We start from the raw sequence: 21,780 nt of genomic DNA, 5'->3' as shown, positions 1-21,780 counted from the left end.
GTCACAAAATAGGAATTTCAGCATTTTCTTATGTCTTTTTTCCCAAGAATCTGTCGATCTATAATATTGAGTATATAAGGGTGCTAAAATAATAAGTTTATGGGAGCTCTTTAGTTTATCCTTAATGCTTTTTCTCAATCTTTTGATTTTTTTCTCTATAATAATCATAAATTACATGTAGAGCACATATTTAAAGCACTTTTTTTAAACACACACTTTTTTTTCTACAGCATTATTATGTGTTTTTAAAAACACACTTTTTTTCTATAGCAATATCAGTATCCACATTTTAGGACCTACACAGCTGTATAGCACTCTGTAAAGTCAGTTTTTTTGAACACCTCCTTGTAGCATGATCTCAGTAGTTTATGCCAATCTATAAAAGATTCCTTCAAGGAGAAGTACATGTACCTTAAAAAAAAATTGACCCCAGAACCTGGTAGCATTAGAAGGAGAATCTGCTTCTGGAGAGGAGGGATAAGTCAAGGAGCCCAACTTCCTTTCCCTGGAGTTGCCTGTACCCTAAGGTCTTATCTCCACCCACCAATTCCTGTGGGTCCTCTTGGCCTTTAATACTTCTAAACACATTTAAACTAAGCATCTTCATCTAGTTGCCTCTTTGCTTAGTTGAAAACATGTTGCAAAATTTTAATATTAAATTAAAATTAAAATTAAAGACTTTACCAATTACAAAAAGATGAATAAACCCTAACTACTTGACTTTGGAGAGCCTATTACGTAGGCTCCATGCACTTTGGAGGAGAATCGATGGGATTTCACACACGTGAAACCTTCTAGAAATGAGAAGGCTTCATCCCACTCCCTGGATCCACCTCTCCATTCTCCAAGCCTCCCTTTCCCTTTGAGAGAGAGACACACACACACAGAGAGAAAGAGAACAAGTTTCACAGTGTATCGATCAACCTCTATGTTTTAAGAATGATTTCACATGGGCCCAGATCATCAACAAGGTATTTATTTCTATTGGCCTCTCTGTGCAGATAGATAATAAATAGAATGAAAAATAATGGTTCCTGCTCTAAGAAGCTTACAGTTTCTGGTGGGAATATCAACAAATGCCTAGAATTCATGGTGAAATACCAAGAAAGGAATATGCAAATACTCTCTGTTTACTCCATTTATCATTTGGCTCATGGTTGGATGGTCTCTGTCTCCTTCATCATTGCTTCCTCAAATCATAACTAACCTTAAAACCCAGATGTAATGGCATCTCTTTCACAAAGCTGTCTCTGGTCCCTTCCTCCAAAGTCATAGAATTCCTTTTCTTCTGAACCTCTGGCATATATAGTATTTTTCATGGGAGATATTTTACAATTTAACACAATGATTCTCCACCGGAAGAAAGGGTGGGAGTATATGTAACACAAATCTTATTAAGTTCTAAAAAATACATAAATTATCAAGAGTCACGCAGATAGTGAAAGGTACCACACTGTAATCCATATCTTTCTTCCAAAAACCCTGCTTTAAACTACCAGTGTCTCTTCATCATTTTTAAACCACTTTCTACATCCTCCTCTCCTCCACCCCACCAGCCTGGACTGCGGTCCCTTTGTCATGTCCACATACCTTTGTCCATCTCTGATGAGTCCCTGGGACTGGTGGCAGGGAGTGGCATCCCCCTCAGACCCTGAGGTGAAACAATATTGAGGACCACTTTTTGACCCTGTTCGTGGTCCTTATCCATCCTACTGGGTTATGTATGTACTCCTCTAGGGAAGACACTGTACCTTTCTCCATCTAGCTCTACCTCCCCCAGACACCATCATTATGGGAACTAGAACAATGTCTTGCCTTATGATTTTTGTATGAGTTTTTCAATAGTTTTTTTGAATCAAGGAAAAACATAGAATATACAGATTATGAAAGTGCAAATAATATAATGTGTAAGTGATAGCATTTATGGATAAAGGGGTTGATGTGGGGAGACTTTCTGGAGGAGGTGAGGTTTTTTTATTTCTTTTGGCTGGGGGATCCTGACTTAGCAGAGATGAAGGTGAAAGGCAGCACAGTTGGGGAGAATTGCATAATGGTCTGATGTAAAACATTCCTCGTTGTTGATGAGAAATGACAGTGCTGATAGATTTCCTATGACCATAGAACAGATGAGCAAGACAGTTTAATTCTGGGAATTTCTGCTTTCCATCTCAGAGATTACTCCTTGGGCCATTATCTCTTCAGTGGATGAAGGTACTTGCTAAAAATAGGCTACTAATGTTTTCCTTAGAATTACAGCACACGTCAGAAGAGAGTAATGACCCAATGCCGCACTGTTTTCTTTTCATTTCAGTTGGCCTCAAACAAATAAACCCGATAAATATTATCGGAGTCACATATGCTCATTAAGGGTTATAGTCAGTGGCTCTGTTTGTTTTACTGTGTAATAGATGATGAAACCATGGTGATGAGTGGAGTAAGCTGGGATGGTTTTTGTATTTCCCCATCTCAACACTGAAGACTTGCTCATTGTTAGTTCACTGGCTTGTACAAGAAATAGAACAGCTCACTAAAACTCTTATTCATTTTGACATGTCTTAAAGAAGTCCGCATTCACATCTTCTGATTTAGCTCAATGACACATGATACAAGTTCGAAAGGCGGTTCTTAAATAAATCACTGAACATTATATAAGCATTTTCACAGCAAGAGAAACAGTGTGAAAACTTTCAAATAAGAAATAGTATTCTTAATAACTTATTAACTCACCATAACTGAGGATTCTGTTGGTAATCATTTTATGGGCTAGAGGACAAAATTCGGCTCATGTTGTATAAAGTTTATGCTACAAAAAGTCAAAGTATATAGTACTGGCCTACTGTCTTTTTAGAAAAACATTTCAAGCTAGTAAAAGAAAATAAACACTGTAATTACTTCGTAATGAGATTTCCACACATTTTCGTATCTAAGCCTCATGGCTTTCATTTTTTGTTTAAAGAGACTGAAAAACCATAGGTCTTCACACTCTTGTATGAATTTCTACCAAAACCCTAATTTTACTATCCAGAAGGGCTGCTTTTCCCTATTTGCCCTAATCCTTCTGTCCACAGAGTGATCTTTCTAAAATACAGATCTGATTGTATCACTTTCTAGTGAAAACCTTCAACAGTTCCCTGTTAAAATAATCCAAATACTTTTGGATGATGTACAGCACTCTTCATATTATGGCCTATTTTGGGGCCCTTTTAAAATTGCCCTTCTATGTAATTCACAATTGTCCTGAACTTCATATGTCCCAAAACTTGCAGGCTTTTATCCTTCAGCCTTCAAACACACTTCTCCTTATCTTCCAGGTAAAGTTGCTGTCATCAACACTGCACTCAAATATAATTTCTTCTGAGATTTTCCCCTCACATTCTCTCCCCAATACCTAGTGGTTCCCTTCTTCCTGATCATTTAGTGTATTCTCCAGGCACTCAAGCTGTGACGTTTCCATCACCAGCATTTCCATTGTTCGTTTTGGTGTCTAGCTCCCCCACCGTGCTGAGGACTTGTCTTTTTTGTAATGAAAGCTCAACGCTGATACAATCCCAAGCCCCAACCAGGTGCTCCATAAATGCCCATTTACAGTACCATTGAATAAATGAATCACCACTGCTCCTCACTAGAAAGGAACAAGCCCAGAGCTCATGCCTATTAAAGCCCTGATACAATTTGCAATTTCAATTTGCAATTGTATCAAGTTCCAGACTGAAGCCAGTGTTACGGTTCTGCAAAAGCATCCAAGTAGGTTTTAGCTTCTAGTTAAAACCACATACACCCAAGAGAACATCAAGAGTTATTACTTGAATAGACACCCTGTCCACATAAAAATGGTGAACATATACACTTTGTTCTTTGAAAATGTTCCCTTGAGTCTCTGCTGAGATGTATTCATTTAGAAGGACAAAGGTTGATCAGCATGTCACCAACCAGACAGCAGAAACTGTATGTTTGGCAGCCACTTCTAGAGGGATACAGGCCTGCATTTCATTTCCTAACAGATTTCAGGGACCTAACTTGGTGGGAGAAGTACAATCTTACAGAGGAGGAAAGCTGAACAATATAAAACAGTAACAACAGCAACAACAACAACAAAACAGCATCACACTTGATAGTGATAATGTTTCCACCGACACTGTCCAAATCTGCTCTGTAATTATACACTCAATGCCATTGTAAAATGGTAGCCGTTGGAATATAGTTATAGCAACCTAGAACATCACAGATGGAAGGAGTCTTAGGGGAATTGCTGTTAATACCTTTCATTACTGAGATGTGGATGTAATAGCTAAGAGACAAGTCCCATCTACTCGACTTATTAGATTATAGGAAAAAATTGAGGGAAAGATACTACATAAAGTGGCAGCATAATAGAGTAGACAAGCCATCAGTTCCAGGGGGCAGATCAGTCTGGCTTCATCACCTGTATGGCTATAGGAAAGTCACTTAACCTCTTTGAGGCTCATTTTTTTTTTTTTTTTTTTTTTTTTTGCCTATAAAAAAATCCATTGCTATCTTTTTTGGAGGGTTTCAGTTAGGATTAAAGGTTCTAAGTTAGGAACATCTAGTACAATGTCTGAAAAAGTACGAGTCCTCAATAATTGATAGATATTATTATTATTGCAGTGGAAATACAGGGAATGTGAATCATGTTTGGAGTGGACTTTTGTCCTCTGGGGCTACAAAACAACCAAATCTTCGTATTTGGGAGGAACTCTGATGCAGAGGAGGAAGGTCCACCTTTCATTACGGAGGCCAGAAGGGGAGGGTTCTGTCAGTGAGAGAGTGGTCACTTGGTGGAACCCATTCAATCTGAGCTTCCACTGGGGCTCTGAACCTGGAAGTGACATGGCCCTATCCCTCACCTACCTGCATTCTGCCAGAGGATCCAGCTACAGAGGCCCCCTTGGTTCCTACATGCGATTCAAGCCTGATGTTTCTGGGAGCTCTCCAATATCCTCCAACAAATTCTTTTTTTTTTTTTTTTTTTTTTTTTTTTGCTAAGGATAGGCAAAATTGATTTCTGTCACTTCTGACTAGCAAGACACTCACTATAAATATAATTCGAATAAAGGCAGACCAGTCATTTCCAATCTAGTCCTTGTTTCTCCATTGCTAACATACTTCATGCTATATCACTTTATCAGTTAAAACCATGGTTCAATTTTCTATGTTCATGGACAGAGCATAGATCTTTAAAACGGGAAAACTGTGGATAAACCACACTGTTTACTTTAATTCACAAAATGAAGCAATTATATTCACAAACCTAGACTGAGAGGCCTCTCTGTCTCCTCTGAGTTTGAAGGGCCTGGGCTAAATGGCAGCAAAGGAGTGGGCGAACAGAAGCCTAGAATGTGCAGTCTCACTAAGTGAGCACCAATTACAAAAGGAACAATCATCCAGTGCCGGCAGGACTTTGTGCTAAGCAGCCAGTGATTTTCCAATGTTTTTAAGTTGGAGGAAAATATATGACAGATGTGTTGGCTCTGGGAACAATAAAAACAGCTTCTTAAATCACCAAGAAGGGGAGGGAAAGAAAGTAATACAATACAGGATAAATCAGGAGGGAGTCGGCAGGACTGTCTGTTACGGTTGAGGGTAGCAAGGGAATGATGTGTTCAGTAGCAGTAAACAAGCATGGGGTGAGAAGGCCTCGGACCACAAGACCAATCGTCGTAGAAAACTGCCCTGAACCCCATCCTGAAGGAACATGATCTACAACTTGAGGAACACAAGAGGGATAAAACACTAACAAAAACTCAAATGGGGCAGTAATGTTAAAATACAGTTGACTCTGTGCATTACTAAAGCAAAGGGATGAAAATAATGAATCAGCAAGCTGTCCCAAGTTCCACTAAGACAGTGGTTCTCGACATATAACGTACCTAAGAATGTCCTAGGGTTCTTGCTAAAAGTGCAGAGCCCTGGGCTTCTTGGTCAACAGGTGCTACAAGGCCAGACATGGCAGCTCATGCCTGTAATCCCAGCACGTTGGGAGGCTGAGGTGGGCAGGGTACTTGAGCCTTGGAGTTTGAGACCAGCCTGGGCAACAGGGAAAAACATTGTCTGTATTAAAAATACAAAAAATTAACTGGGCATAATGGCACATGCCTGTAGTCCCAGCTACTCAGGAGGCTGAAATGGGAGGATCAATGTCTGGGAGATGAAGGCTGCAGTAAGCTGAGATCATACCACTGCACTCCAGTCTGAGTGACACAGATTCTATCTAAAAAATAAAAAATAAAAATTTAAAAAGAGGTACTGGTATAGTAACTTTTATCTGGAACCTAAGAGTCTATATTTTTAACAAGTTAGAAGGTGATTCTAATGCAGTTAGCATTACTCACTACTTTGTGTACACTACTTTACTTTGTGTATAGTACTTTACACAAAGTAGTGAGTAATGCTAACCCTAACCCTAAAAGTCCAGTAAGGGTTTTTAGTTTCAACAGATACAATGCCAGGTCACATTGTTCCAGGATAGTATGTTCAAGACTAAGACACCTGGCATTACAGCTTATGAATAATCAGTGGTGAATCGAACTCATTTATGAACATTCTAATGTTCACTGTAGTCTTGTTTTTTGGTGATGTGTACAACCTAGTGGCAATAATAATAGTCATTATGTATTGAGTCTTCATTGTGGGCCAGGCCCTGCTAATTGCTTTGTATGCATCAAAAAGGTGACTCTTCAAAGCAATTCTGTGAGGTTGATTTTATTATTATCTGGGCTTTATAGATGAAGGAACTAATAAAGAAGATAAGAATCTTGGATATGACATGAAGGTATAATGATTAATTTTATGTGTCAACTTGACTGGGTCACAAGATGCCCAGACATTTGGTTAAACACAAGTGTGGTGCTTCTGTAACAAATATCTAAACATGTGGAGTAATTTTGGAGCTGGGTAATGAATACAGTCCGAAAGAATTTTGAGATGTATGCTAGAAATATGGACATTAAACATAGATTCTGGTGAGGTCTTGAATCTATGTTTAATAGATTTATGTTTAAAGGAAATGAAGAACATGTTATTGGAAGCTGGAGGAAAGGCAATATTTGTCATAAAATGGCAAAGAACCTTGTTGGCTTCTGTTCATGTTCTAATGTTTTGTGGAAGGTGGAACTTGTGAGTCATGAAATTGGATATTTAGCTGAGGAGGTTTCCAATCCAAGTGTTGAAGGAGTGACTTGGTTCCTCTTGACTGTTTATAGTAAAATGTGAAGAAAGAGATAAATTTAAGAAGAAATTGTTCAGCAAGATGGAACCAGAATTTAAATATTTGAAAATTTCTCTGCCTCTCCATATTGCAAAAAGAAAGAAATAAAAGAAAACTTGTTCTGAAAAGAACACTAAGAGTATGGATGATCAACCATTTAATAAAAAATCATGTATGCAGTTTCTCCATTTAATCAGCCGTCTTAACAGGAGCCAGGAATAGAGATGAGATTATACCAGCAAAGACACTGCCAGTGTTAATGAACTAAAGGGGACAAAAAAGACACAACAAAATGCAGCAAGTCTGTCAGACTTCTTTTACCTGATGGAATCATGGAACTATCTGGTTGCAAACATGTGCTGTCTTTTAATAAAAGGTAAAAAGGACCCCAGAGCCACAATTCAGACTTCATCAGGGCTGCCAATCCTATCACTGGTCCAGAGTGCACAGGCCAGGGATGCAAAGCTGCGTCCACGTAAGTTTCAGATGACTGGACCACAACTCTGCAGAAACATGTGTGGGGAGAGCTACCACACAGAGCCAAAGAAATGAGGCTGCCCTGCTGACCTGTCAGGGAGATGCTGCCATCACACTGGGCCTGGAGGGTGGAGGAACAAACCAAAGAGGATTATTCTTGAACCTTAAAGTCTAATGGGGCCAGGCTCAGTGACTCACACCTGTACTCCCAGCACTTTGAGAGGCCAAGGCAGGTGGATTGCTTGAGCTCAAGAGTTTGAGACTAGCCTGAGCAACATGGCAAGATTCTGTCTCTACCAAATATACAAAAACTTAGCCCGGCTTGGTGGTGTGTGCCTGTGGTCCCAGCTACTTGGGAGGCTGAGTCGAGAAGTTTACCTGAGCTCAACAGGCAGAAGCTGTAGTGAGCTGAGATCACGCCACTGCACTCCAGGCTGGATGACAGTGAGACTCCATCTAAAAAAAAGATTTAATGGTATTTGCCTTCCTAGGTTTTACACTTGCTTAGGACCACTCACCTCTTTCTTCCTTCTAATATTTCTCTTTTACAATAGGAATGTCAATCCTATGCCTGTCCCACCATTGTATTTTGGAAACAAACAACTTGTTTGGTTTCATAGTTTCACAAGTGGAGAGAAGTTTTTCCTCAGGATGAACTGTATATTGAGTCTCATCCATATCTGATTTACATTATACTGAGGTGAGACTTTGGACTTTAGAGATAATATTGCAAATCAGTTAAGACTTGTGGCTATTGGGGTGGGATTAATATATTTTATACGCAGTAAGGACATGAATTTGAGGGGGCAAAAGGGATGCAATACTGTAGATTGAATATTTGTGTCCCCCCAACATTTATGTACCAAAGTCTTAACCTGTAATTTGAAGGTGTTAGGAGACAGGGTCTTTGAGAGTTAATTAGGGGTAGATAAGGTAATAAGGGTGGGGCTCTCATGATGGGATTAGTGCCCTTAAAGGATGAAACACTAGAGAGCTTCTTCTCTGTCTCTGTCTCTCTCTCTCTCTCTCTCTTGCTTTCTCTTTCTCTCTCTCTCTCTTCCATGTAAGGACACAGCAATTTGGCAAGCCATCTGCAAGCCAGAAGAGAGCCCTCATTGGGGAACAAAACTGGCCAGTACCTTGATCTTGGACTTCCTAGCCTCCAGAACTGTGAGAAAACAAACTGTTGTTGTTTATGTCACCTAGTTCAGGGTATTTCATTATGACAGCCTGAGCAGATGAACCCACTCACCTAGGAAGTGGTAGGATTGAGATTTGAATTTGGAAGCCTTACTTGAGGATTTTTCACTTGACCAACTACACTACAGTTTTAATAGTCCCTTTTCCCCACAAAGACTTCCAAAAAAGAAGGCTTAGTATCCCTCTTAGGGTATATTTTTGTCTCCAAAATTTCCCTTATACCAATGGATAAGAAAAAAAGTGACTTGATTTCAGGTTCCAGGTGCTTGGATTTATTCTTCTTCTTAAAATGTCTCTGAGTAGTGGGACAGAAATTTCCCCACCCTTCCCCTCATGAAGCTGTGTAGACAGGCCACAAAGGAAAAGAGCAACTGACTCTCTCATTTCTACATGACTTGACCATGTCACCAACACCTGTGTCAAAATGAAGTTTCACCAGATGCAGTCAAGCCTCCGCAGGGGCTGCTGAGCCGCAGTGTCTCCAGGAAGACCCGTTGATGACTCACACTCCAATCCACTCATCAGACCACCGTGCTGCTGGCCTTCTGTGGTCTGGTAAGAACCAGAGCTCTTGGAGAAAAATGCAAATGTGTCTTTAGTATCTACATAAAGGTAAAATATTTTGCAACAGCATTTCTGGTCTTTAGATTAACACGTACACTTTGTCAGGTTCACAGGTAGTTTGGGCCCGCGTTTGAGTCTTGGGAAAGAGTAGAGTAACAGGAATCCTGCTTCTTTCATATGAGTAGGAAAAGTGTCCCAGGGATATTTGCTTGTGGATATCTTGAAGCTTGGAAAGTGGGAAATGCTAAGGGGGAAACCAAGTCAAGGAAGTTCTCCTCACAGATGTGGGGCTCAGTATTTTGTGGAGGCACAAGCATAGGGCATAATGGAAAAGGCATGGGGAGCCAGGGACTGTGAATGTAGGGGTGCATCAACCTTGCACCAACTCCCAATCAGGAAGGTACATTATGAGGCTGAGCAAGGCAGATAAAGCAAATTACAGCAACTAGAGCTGTCAGCCAAGGTGATCGTAAATCCAAACCCAACCATGTCATTATCCTGCTTAAAGCCTTTCAAATGACTTCCATTGCATGAAGAATGCAGTTGGAAAGCCTTAGTGAGTCCTGCATAACCTGTGTCCTGCACATTTCAAAGACCTTACTTTTGCCTCCCTTCTCGAGCTTCATCCCATCCACTCCAGTGCCCTCTTGGTTACTGGAACATGTCAGTCTTTTTCTGCCTCGTGGCCTTGACCCATGCTGCTTTTGTTTTTCAGATGGACCACTCATGCTCTTGGCTTTGGCTTATCCTTATCATTATGGTCTTACCACAATTGCCCCATTCGAAATCCATCCCTTGCCTTTCTATTATTTTCTTTCTCAGCAGTCTGGTCTTAACTTCCTCAGTCCTTGTACATCATGAAATTACTATGCCCGCTCACACGTTATTGTCTGTCCCGCATTTCAACTGTGAGGCCCATGAGCACAGGGACCACATCTGTCTTGGTAGCCCCTCGATATCCCCAGCATCTTACACATGCCTGGCACTTGGAAGGTGTTCAGTCGGTGTTTGAATGAATAAGTGAAAGTCCCCTTGGCAAGAATTAAGCCGTCCTTGCCAGGACATTTGTGGTCGCCTGACACAGCAGTCAAAGGAGCCTGGAGAGCAACTCCTGCCTGACTTGCCGTCAGAGCTGACTTCCCTTTGACACTCTGGCCAGAGGCAAAGAGAAATGACAGAGGTGTTGCCATTCTCCAGCCCACAGCATGTGTCTGTATGCTGGGCAGAGGGCTGCAAGTGAGGGCTGAGGACCAGCCTGTACTCCAAGAGCTGGCCAGGTGCCAGCCACCTCAATCCATGGGGAGATGCTTTTTTGGTTAGACTGCCAAGAGCTGAAAGCTTTTGGAAATTCACACAAAGACACAGCAGGGGCTATCCAAGACCCTGTCAGTAACTCAAGGGGGTTACAGACCAGAGAGCCAATGGCGAACCGGAAAAAACTGAATCGCAGCCCCAAGATGGCTGAGGTTTAAGGGTCAAGTGGCAGGTCCTCAGGCTACAGAGGCAGGCTTTGGATCACAGAAAGACATCAGCCAGAACCAAGACGAGAATCTCCTGGCAGGAGCAAGAGCAGGAAGTGGTGGCATTCAGATAAGATCTGCCCAGGTAGGGATTTGCTAGTCACTTTAATGCCTTTTGGCTCTAATTAATTTAGAGGGAAAAGCAAACACCAGGGGAACCAGAGAAACAAAACAAAGGAAAATAACCTTATCCGATTGATTTCTATATCCTCTGACTACCTCTGAAAAGTGTTTATCAACAATAACTTCCTTGTGAGAGGGAGTGGTTTCCATTTCTGGTCGGAGCAGCCACTTTGTAAGCTTGTTCGTACCCCCTCCCCTAGAAGCCCTGTGCAACCTGTCACCAAAGAATACCTTGAAAAATACTGAAGCCCTAATTCCTTCATATTCTTTTTCCTATGGCATACACACAGGCCTGGGTAACATGAGATAGCACATACAAGTTGCTTTGCAAATTCGCAAAGACTCATGACAAACTTTAAATAATCTACCCCCAAAGGAAAACTAAGAGAATGAAGAAATGGAAAATGACATCGCCATTCATTTTAGTAGTAGGAGCTCTGTCCTGTCCCTTCAACCTTGTCGCCAGCATGCTCTGAAAGTCAGATCAACAGCTCCCTTTTACAGATGGTCTATTGCATTTGCTATTATTATTGACATTGCAACCTGTTCCCTTTTCTCTCCCTCCCAGCAACCGCCAGAGGATCGGCCAAATGGCCCTGAATGAGGAAATCCATTCAAGGCCATTTGTCTGTGGTTGTGTGTGTGTTCAGGTCTCCATCTCACACTCACTCCATCCTGACAAGTGCAGAAGGTGAAAACATTGCTAGTCAGCCTGTTTTCTGAAAGGGATCAGCCTGTTGCTGAAAGATTTATCATCAGGGAACTGCAGGGTAGGGGAAGGCCTTTACTTGAACCAGAATTGGTCATTCAGAGTTCATTCTGTAACTTGATCATTTATTTATATTTTATGCACCTTCTACCAAGGAAAGAGGGTGCATGTGGGACCATTACCTCATTGAAAGTAGTGTGGTCAAATAACTATCTCATTGAACAGCCTGTTAGAGAGGTAGTGTGCAGCTCATTTGACTGTTGCTTTAACCCTTTGGGCTCTGCATGACTTCTGGTGAGAAGAGGGGATTTCAGGTTTGGCCTTCTCTAGTCACATGCACTGCAAATGGGATCATGAGACACAGCTCCTGATTCCAGAAGACATATTCCATCCTCCGCTCTCAGCCACTCATTGGAAGAGAACATGCTGGGTGATAGGTGACAAAAAGCCTGGAAAAAAATGAAGGAGGGGTTGTAGGAAAAATAATTATTCTTGTAAACATTGATGGCCCATGTTCATGAGATCACATTCAGAGATGTGAAACCTATCAGTGGCTAGGAAAGGTAGCCATAGCTTGGCACTGTTCTAAGATACAAATCATAGCAACATCTTCTATTTATCTAAGGCTGCAGTCATGTCAGAATGTGCTTATTTCAATTTCTCACTTAATCCATGGATGTTTTTATTCTTACTGCACAGATGAGGCAATGGATATTTAATGAATAGTTTGCCCAAAGTCATAGTTAGAACTGGGATACCTCCCATGTTTTTGGATGCTCAGACAAGAGCTCTGTTCTCCAAGGTCTCTAAAACCACATTTAGAAGCAATTGAGGGCAGCAGGAAGTGATATCGGAAAAATCTGCCTGCAACCCGCTCACCTCCTCCAAGAGTAAATAGACCCACCTCAAGGCTGCCTTGTTCACAATGACTCCTCTTCTGTGAAAATTGCTATTAGTAAATCGAGTGCCCCTAAAACCCATGTTGGAACTATCCAACCCTGGCCCTCAGCTTGCAGGACCCCTAGCCATGACTGATCCACAAATGATGGGACGGATATCTGATCCTGGTTTGGCCATTTAGATTGGAACTGGATGACACAGACTCAGTCATGTAGCTTAGTTAAGGCAGGGCTATGAAAGAATTGGTCATAACGCTTTTTGCTGAACTCTCAGAAGCTACTCTTACTTCCAAGTCTTGTTTGGCATTCTCAGAAACTTCCTCTTCTTACCGAAGAAAGTGTAGAAGTTACTTGCATATGTGTGTTCATTCAACACATATTCTAAACCCAGTTCTTCCTTGCTTGCCTTCCTCTCTCCCTTGCATCTAAGGATGGCAATGCACTGTAACTCTGGCCAAGAAAATATAGGTAGAACTCTGTGGGATGGAAGATGGGCTTCAAAAGAATTCGGCAAAGACATACTCTTCCCATTTCTCACTGACTAGAAAGCAGATGTTATGCCTGGAAAAGTAGCCACCATCTGGAAAACATTTTTTAAAGGCCACAGAACTGAAGGATCATGGAATCAAAGGATCAACCTGGGACAGCCTACCTCTAGTATTTGTATAATATACAGCAAAGAAAGTACAACTATTGGTTTAAGCTCCTGTGAATTGGGTATTCTGATATTTGCAAACAGAAGAGGAGGCTTCTTGTACTCAGAATGAATAGAATCTTGCACACCTCTTGAACATCATGAAACAGACTTAAATGATTTGAACATTTCAGCTGTGATATGGGACCCAAGGAAGTCATCCACATATGGAGATCTGAAGGAACACTCTGTACATATGAGGAGGATGATCCTTGAGATTTCCACTTCCAAGTCCTCCCTCCTTTATAGTGTAGAACAGGATGAAGAAATCTTGGTTAAGCTTCTTTAGGTTTCTTGAAGGGAAATGTATAGAAAACCATGGGTAATGAAGGTTTTTGGAAAGACAGAAGATATGTGGAATATTTATAAAACTGATCAAACACTAGAGTCACCTCAGATTCTATTTGTTACTGATTCATTCTTTCATTCATTTATTCATTCACTTAGCCTATAACAAAGGTTTATTGACCACCTACTGCACCAGGTGCATGAATATTCTGGTAATTAAGATTTATTTACTCTCAGAGAGATAGATCTTGAAGCAGATTTTCAATAAGTACTTCCTATAAAGTTGGATGAATATCTGGATAGTTGGGATATGTCTACATTTTACAGAGAAATGAAAAAATATTCATTATAGATAAGAATGAAAACTTGGCACACATAATCTACTTTCCTTAATTCACTTAGCTTTTGTGCTTTCCCAGGAAGAGATTTCAGAGAATTCATTTGGTACCAATCAGTGAGGGTGAAATGCTACTCTTGGTTACATGTAACATGTCATCTCAAAGGTGATTGGACTTCCACCTGCCCAGTCCTAGGTAGCTGTTTCTGGAGTGTTCATGTGACTGTATTGGTCATCTCAGGCTGCCATAACAAAATACAACAGACTGTGTGGCTTAAACAACAGAAATGTATTTTATCACAGTTCTTAATACTGGAAGTCCTAGATCAAGATTTGGCAGGGATGGTTTCTGCCGAGAGCTCTTTTCTTGACTTGTGGATGGTCACCTTCTTTTTGTGTCTTCATATGATGGAGAGAGCAAGCTCTGGCATCTTTTTCTCTTTCTATAAGGGCATCAGCCCTATCAGATTACACCCTCACACTTTTAACCTTATTTAACCTTTATCGCCTCCTCATAGGTCCAGTTTCCAATACAGTCACGTTGGAGGGTTATGACTTCAACATTTGAATTTGGAGCAACATAAACATTCAGTCTATAATAATGGCTGATTCTTCCTGCTTTGGTAGTAGGGTAGATGTCACTCAAAGGGCACTCTATGTGAACAACACCACAAGATCAGAAAGAAAACTAGAGTCACTTTTCTTTGAAGGTGGCTCTTTAGGCACTATGGACTTTTCCTTCCAACATCCCTGGTATGGGGACAAAAATAAACCATCTTGAGCATGCAGTAGCCAGAATTCTTTCTCTGCAAATACTGGACTCATTGACTTCAAGCAAATACCATAGGTAATCAATTAGCAGCTAACTATGAACAACCAGTATTAGTCAATACAGAATGGATTTCAATTTATCTGCCTCCAATGCCAGGAAACACATGGGCAAGATCATGGAGAGCCACTACTGGGGGATGAAAGAGAGAGGAGCTCTAGAAGGAAAACAAAATACTGTCTTGGGTCATATGCTTTGGTGTCACATATATAAATAAAATACAGGGGCTATTAGAAATGATTTTGTGATTGAAGTAAAGGTCAGATATTTGCAGTTTCATTTAACTGAAGAAGAAATAAAAAAGAAATGAATATGCCAAAATTATAGGAAAGTTCTGTGATGAAAACAGAGTTTCCCATGCCCAAATCCACTGGCTTTAGCCACTGCCAGGATTCATGCACCACAGTCCTATCCATGGGAGGCTTTGGTCCAAGAACAAACCTTTCCTACTTAATTAGCTCTCTGATAGCTCAGACGTGCTTTCAACAGTGTTAGCTACTGCTCAGAGTCCCTTCCCCTAGATTTTCCTATATGTTAAAGACAATACAGCTGGAAAAGAGAGACACTAAAACTTTCGACATCAAAATTCAGATTGACATAAGCCAAAAGTCCCCAGGGAAGGATAATAAAAAAGTAAGAATTGCATATTTCCACATCTGTTTTCAATGAGACTTATGTCAAATAATTTTATTATTTGACAAAAGCAATTCAAAGAATTGCTTTTTTTTTTTTCCAGAATGCCTTGAAAATGTCATTAAAATTCACCTATCAGCACATATGCCGAACATACCACCTGTCTAGAGTGTTAGATCAAATGAGAAAACAGGGGCTTAGGCCTCATGAGTAGGAAGAGACTTGACCTGCTGCAGAGGAGGAGAGGCAATGTTATTTCTAAGCATTCCTGTTTCCACCAACCTGGGGCAAGCAATCTATTTTCAGCTTGACACCAATCAGGAAATGGCTCTGCTAAAATACCCTCCCTGTTAATACAAATGAGACATATCTCCGGAAAAGCAGAGAATGCCAACATGGATCTGAGCGCTTAGATGAGAGAGGCCATTCCTGGGTTAGTAAGTGAAAAGCTAGAGTTATTTTACAGAACACAAGTGAGAAAGCAAACCTGCAGGAGCAAGTTTCTAGATGGTAATTTGGTAATTACATTACAATTAGAAAGTCTTACAGAAAGTCTATGGCAGTGCAAACCCTTTGGTCCAGTAATTTCACTCCTTTGAAATTATCCTAAGGATACGTAGGCAAGGATGCTTATTGTTGGGAGGTAGCCCTAGATAAATCTCTTGTGTTACAACACACCTTGCTGGATATGGCAAGAATGTACCATCGTTTACCACTTTACCAAGGCCATTTCCCAGGCTGGTACTTATAGCAAGCAACCTTGGAGGATGAGGTAATGTCTCCTACTGAGACAAAGAGCAAGCTTGCTTACCATTTACAAAGCGGAAGTATATTCCCTAAGCTCAGTATTCCTCAGTTGCAATGCAAACCCACTGTGTGCAAAGCGTCTCTCTAGGCCCATTGAATCACGACTGTGGGGTCTGGAAGCAAAGGGAACCGATGTATATTCTGATATTCATGCTATCTGTAGTACTGCAGTAATAAAGCCCTTTGTCTCTGACTCAGCATCTTGTGTCTTCTACCAACACCCATGAAACAGTAGCAGATTTACTTTTTAGCTGGCAAGGATGGTAAAATCAAATCCCAGACCTGACAGCTATGTTGATTGTTTTGTAAAAACAAGGACATTAACTGTCATCTAAGGAGAAATTGGCTAAATTAATTGTGGTACATAGATACATAAGGTATGGCACAGACATTTAGAATGGCTTCAGGATGTATATTTATTGACATGGAAATAAAATAACAACATATTTTTGAGTGAAAACCCAGCTAAAAAAGAAACATATAGATATACCACTTTTATATAAACACATAAACATTTCACAGGTGTATATATATACAATTTCTGTATGGTCCTATACCAAAAAAAAAAAAAGTTAACCAGGGCTTTCTCTAGGTGGTGGACTCATAAATGAGTTTTGTTTACTTTTTCATCTATAAGGTCTCTTATTTCTCAAGGTAAACATGAATTACTTATGTAAAAATTAATTATATTAATTGACAAAGAACTGCTAGAAAAAGAGCATATGACAAAATCCTTGTACTTGAAACAAACTGTGAAGAACTGCTCTGCAAATACAGAGGAAGCTGCAGACAGAAGTGAGGTTCCTGATGGGACACAGCTCTGCCTGTGGCACCGACGACAACCCAAAGAACATGAAAGAGAAGAAATAATGGAAATACACATCTTAGACGCGATCCTCTCAGAACAACTGAAGATCAGTCTCAGAACCTAACTTTTAGAATCTGAGGTGCAAATTATGTCTGGTGTTTTAATGAATAAACACTGTCACTCAGTGTCTGTGAGTTATCCAGTGCCACAAGTCACCCAGGAAGCCTGAGACTCAGCCCTCAATCACTGACTCACCTCTGCATAAACCCCTTTTAAATCTCTTGTGCTTATTCCTTCCAGTGCATTTCCCTGTTCTGGCTTGAATCTAGGTTCTCATCATCATTTTCCTGGATATTAGAATATTCTTTGAGCTGGTCTGTCTCCACTTCACATGCTGATATAGTTTGGAAGTCCCCTTCAGATCTCATGTGGAAATGTCAGTGTTGGAGGAGGTGCCTGGTGGGAGGTGACTGGATCATAGGGACAGATGAATGGCTTAGCACCGTCCTCTTCATGCTGAGTGGGTTCACATGAAACCTGGTTGTGCACATCGCTCTTTCTTGCTCCTGTTCTCGCGATGTGACATGCCCGCTTCCACTTCACCTTCTGCCATGAGTGAAAGCTCCCTGAGCCATCCCCAGAAGCCAAGCAGATATTGGTGCTATGCTTATACAGCCTGCAGAGCTATGAGCCAATTAAACCTCTTTTTTAAAAAAATAAATTACCCAGTCTCAGGTATTCCTTTATAGCAACACAAGAAAAATCCAACACACACTCCTTTAACCCTGCCACCTGATTTTTTTAAAAAACATAAGTCAGAGTGTTGCTTCTTTGCTTAAAATGCTTCAGTATCTCCCAAATACCTACAAAGTGTCCCAGCACATAAGGTCCACCTGCTGGCCTCACTAAACTTTCTTGTTGTCCCCCTTGTCCTTCTCCCCAGACTCATTTCTTTTGATTTCTTGCATCTCCTTTATGGAATGTCCCCACTCCTACCCTGCCAGGCAAATGCTCCTGTCAAGATTCAGATCCTCCAGGAAGGGTTTCATAACAGTCTCCCCAAGTTGAATTCCTTCTTTGGAGTCTCAATTGTATCATATTCAAGTTCACCAAAAACACTTACCACCCTTTGCTTTTGTATTTCTCAGAACTTTCCTATTTGATTGTGAACACATGAGGTCAGGAGCCACATCTTATTTATATTTACATTATCAACATCTAGTCCTATACTTGGCACCCAAAAGAAAATCTATACCTGAATGAAAAAATATATAGTTAAAACCACAGAGTCTGGCAGGTGCAGCGGCTCACGCCTGTAGTCCCAGCATTTTGAGAGGCCAAGACAGATGGATCACTTGAGGTCAGAAGTTCAAGACCAGCCTGGCTAACATGGCAAAACCTTGTCTCTACTAAAAATATAAAAATTAGCTGGGCATAGTGGCGGGTGCCTGTAATCCCACCTACTCGGAAGGCTGAGGCAGGAGAATCACTTGAACCCAAGAGGCAGAGATTGCAGTGAGCTGACATCGTGTCACTGCATTCCAGCCTGGGCCACAGAGCGAGACTCTGTCTCAAAAAAAAAAAGGAAAACAAAACCATAGAGCCCAAGTTCAAACACACTCAACAAACCTTCTTAATTCTGAGAAGTTCCCAATTAAAAAGCCTCCTCGCGATGGACTCTCAATGTATTGCCATCAATATTTTGCTGCCCAGAAAGAAATAAATTATGTGATTTTTACCTGCAAAGAATGTTGCTTTAGACGTTTTTGTTTCTGTTGGACACAGGGCAGTCTCCCCCTCCTGCCACCCTGGAAATGTTAGCATCACTGGGACAAAAGCCAACAGGAAAAACTAACACCGTAACAGGATAATATGCTTTATCAGATTATCCTGTGGAACTAAGCATACTAAGAGATACTTTAAACCTTTTCTGTAATTTATTCAAAAAACATTCAAGGACAGAAATAAATGTCAACTCGGATGAACCAAAGCAGATGTAGAAAACAAACAAAAGCCGTGACCAGACATAAAAACTGACCCAATAGGATGTGGGCCTGAAACTGGAAATCAAGTTTCTAAGTTCTATTTAAAATACAACCGTTGAAGGCTGGGTGCCCCGACTCATGCCTGTAATTCCAGCACTTTGGGAAGCTGGGGTGGAAGAATGGTTTGAGGCCAGGAGTTCAAGATCAGGCTGGACAACATGGGACCCCCGTCTGTACAAAAATAAAAAAAAAAAAAATAGCCTGGCATGGTATAGTCCTAGTTACTCATGAGGCAAAGGTAAGAGGATCCCTTGAGTCTGGGAGGTCGAGGCTGCAGTGAGCTGTGATTGTGCCACTGCACTCCAGGCTGGGCAATAGAGCAACACTCTGTCTCTAAATAAGTATATACACACATACATAAAATGCATCAGTTGGAATAGGCCTCTAAAATCCAGACCACATGTAAATCTGAAATAATCTTTATTTCATCAGTGTGATCCTGTGATCCTTTATCATAAGCAGAGTATAACACAGTGTTTCCAGAAAGGGTTTGAAAGGTCAAGACAGACCATGTAACATAAGGACTGATAAGCCATTTGTAACATGATGATTTTTGCCAAGAAAGGCTCTGGAGCGATCGGAAGCAGTGGAGTTTAAAGAACTCTCTCTTAAGACAGGATCAGGACAAACATCTTTGCCATTACAGGTTCTTTCTCTTCCTGACATGCACAGTGCCCTGAGTTGGCCTCATGGGGCCGGCTGGAGCAGGAGCTGGAATAAGAGTAGAGCTTCAGGGACTTCTGGGTAGGACTAGGGTCTCTGGGAGCTGCTCAGGATCCACTTGGCTACAGGTAGGCCTTCTGGATGCTCACGCCACAGGGGCTTGTGAGGAGGGAACTTCCACCTCAGGTCTGTGGGGTCTGGGTGCCACGTGGAGGAAGAGTTGGCCCACGTACTGCAGCAGCCCAGTCACAGCCCTCCACGGATGGGCCTTGTCACTTACTGGAGCGTTTGCTTCAGAGATCGTTTCTGTGCCCCAGCCTGGGTTACTCCTCTTGTCTTGGTGAACATTAAGCCCCATATCCTTTCTCTACCTTTACCCAGCCATCCTTTTGGTCCTGAGATCAGCAGCACTTATTTTGCTGTATGCTGTGGAGAATTTCATTTTGTTTTTTGATGTCTCTTCTAGAGGCTTCAGGAGCTGAACCTCACCTTGGAGGTGGTTGATCACAGGTTGGGCACTAATAATGTACAGTCATTGCACTGCATTAGTTTCTCGGCTCTCCAGGGCTGGACCCATCCACTGAATTATATATAGGGAGGCAGCATCCTCAACTGGACATGGTTTGCTGTGTCCACGCCAGTTAGAGTTAAGCCCTGACAATAAAATGAGGCTGTGCTGGAAGCAGCCCTCTTCACAGCGGACTTGGCAGATGCGGATCCATTGTTCGATTTCAGGTTATGGGCAGATGAAGAAGGGGTTCGGTGTGTGACCTGATCCATGGGTGTTGTAAATTATTTGTTGTAAGAAGATTTGTTTTATAAACATTTCAAATATATCTAGATTGCCTCATCCTATTTTATTCTTTTCTAGTTTTACAGAAATATGCAAATAAGACTTAAAGCTGTGGACAAGAAGGGGAACTGGTTCCAAACCTTATCAGGTCCACTGCTCACACAATGAGTGTGTTTTTCATTGGAAATTTTCTTAGGTTCATGAAAGAAGAAAGAAAAAATGGGGGGGGGTACATAGAAAGGTATTAAATAGCATCTGTTATTAAAATTATGATCCACAGGTTAGAAATAAGCATTACGTTCAGTTTTTCTATATCCATTGATTCCAGTCTTAGACCCTATATTAGGGAAGAATAGTGGGAGTGGGTTCTTGTGGTTATTGTATATATTTCTATACAAGAATTCATTGTGTTTTATTTCCAGAAGTTCCCATAATTTGAGAGAGGATATTCAATGCTATGTAGCCAGAATTTATACAAGTACTTTTTCAACTTCAGTTTGATTGAGGGTGAGGGTGTGTGAGATTGGGAAGCAGGAAGGAGGTTATTTTATTTTAATTGCTTGGGTGTGGGAGGATCTGGTTATCAGTTTCCTATGAAATGCACTCTATTCTGAGGGATTTGGTACTTGTCTTATTAAATGGAGATTCTGTGATTTTCTCATTACTTACACATGAACTTGGTGACTTGTAATAACACTTCATGGTTCCAATCTCAACTTGCTCTTTTCCAGCTATGACAAGGATAACATCCCTGCCTCTGGGAGCCTGGCAGCACCTTTTCCATACTGGTGAGATTGCACTCTGGCCTGTGCAGAAGAGGAGGCTACTGGATAGCACGAGACTGTGGTGATGGAAGAGAGAGCACAGGGTGAGTCCTTTCTCACCCATTTGGGTAACAAAACAAAGAACCTGAGAAACACCTAAGTTGTGCTTTACAAACTCGAACTCAGAGAAGGATGAGCTTGGAAATGCCCAGGGTTCCATCATAGTAAGCATCAAATTTTTCAAAAGATGTAAGAAAAGAAAAATGAGGTCTGATGCATCCACAAGCACAGCTTTGTGGATAGTGCACAAGAAGCTAAAATACACATCTCTAGGTTCATTGAAATAACCTACAGAACAGTTTCACATATTTCCTTTTCTCCATTTCTTTCAGCTCTTTCAAC

General features: G+C 41.1%; 1 long non-coding RNA gene across 1 annotated transcript in view; it reads left to right on the top strand.

Moving 5' to 3' along the window:
• Positions 1 to 21,403, top strand: part of LOC110742701 — a 38,393-nt gene extending 16,990 nt beyond the window's left edge. Inside the window, exon 3 of the long non-coding RNA XR_004183467.1 lies at positions 21,346 to 21,403. This is a non-coding gene — a long non-coding RNA (uncharacterized LOC110742701). The remainder of the gene's footprint in view (positions 1 to 21,345) is intronic.
• Positions 21,404 to 21,780: the final 377 nt, after the last annotated feature.

The sequence above is a fragment of the Papio anubis genome, chromosome 4 (assembly GCF_008728515.1).
Source record: "Papio anubis isolate 15944 chromosome 4, Panubis1.0, whole genome shotgun sequence".
Classification (NCBI taxonomy): Eukaryota; Metazoa; Chordata; class Mammalia; order Primates; family Cercopithecidae; genus Papio; species Papio anubis.
The sequence above is the reverse complement of the archived record's forward strand: the minus strand, read 5'-3'. Positions and strand labels throughout refer to the sequence as shown.